Raw genomic sequence first — 1,134 nt, 5'->3', positions numbered from 1 at the left:
AATAAGCTTTATATTTTCAGAACCAGTTTAACCAGTGCTGAGTAAAAAGTTGAGGGGAAACAGCCAAGAAAAGATTTAAGAGGAATAATATTATCCTGTCCCTTAGTCTCTTATGATCCTTAAAGACAAGGTAAGCTACTTAAGCATACTGCATTAAATGTAGACCTAAAATTATTGAGGTGTAACATAAAAAAGATATAGCCTATGCAGTATGCATACCAACATGTTGGGTCATGCATATAAAACTACCACATGAGTTGTGAAGGAACATGTTTCAAGAAGTTGCTGATTTGTTATCTTTTGTAATATTTGACCTGATCTGCCACTTGAAATTTTGCATTACTGTTAAAATAATTTTACTACTTTACTGCTTTTACCATCAGTTCTATGAACTAATATAGTGTATAATATTCAAACAATTGTCTGTCTGTCTGTCTGTACTTAGAATAGTCTTTCTCTTTTACATATTGATTCAGCTGCAGTCCACAAAGCATGAATGATCCAGAGAGGCAGGCTGGTGGTGGTGATGGCAGCAAGTTGAATTATGCCCTGATTGGGTCCATGTTGGGAATCGCTGCCTTTGGTATGTACTACACAACACTATTGCCCTTAAGGGTGCTTTACTAGTGTGTACGGACATTGTGAAAAATTGCATGTAAAAGTTTATTTTCCCCTTTTTTTCCTGTGCTCTTAGGGTACATCAAGTCCACGCTGTTTCAATTTAAATTCAGGGATACCAAAATCGAGATTCATCATCACGCCCTGGATTCCCAGAATCAGAAACCTAAGGAAAAAGGTGATCTCATGAGGTTGGAAATAAAAAACGAAATATCTAGAGCGTTTCAAAAGGCCCTGGAAATGGAAACAAAACAAGAGGAGAGTGCTTCAGTCTTTCTGAATCAAGTAGAGCACAGGCTGATGGAAAGACAATGGGATTTTTGCAGTTATTTTGTGCGTTCTCCAAAGATGGTGGCGAGGGAGAAGGAACTGTTGGTTTTTACAGCCAAAGAGTCCCTTCTTGCACATCTGAAGATGGAGGATGGTCTCAGGGATATTTTTAATAATGATCGCACTTGTGCCAATTTATTTAACACAGATGAGCGCAGGAACGGGAGTCTGATGTGGCTGTATCTC

Source organism: Sinocyclocheilus grahami, unplaced genomic scaffold (assembly GCF_001515645.1).
Source record: "Sinocyclocheilus grahami isolate Dianchi unplaced genomic scaffold, SAMN03320097.WGS_v1.1 scaffold5210.1, whole genome shotgun sequence".
Taxonomy (NCBI): Eukaryota; Metazoa; Chordata; class Actinopteri; order Cypriniformes; family Cyprinidae; genus Sinocyclocheilus; species Sinocyclocheilus grahami.
The sequence above is the reverse complement of the archived record's forward strand: the minus strand, read 5'-3'. Positions refer to the sequence as shown.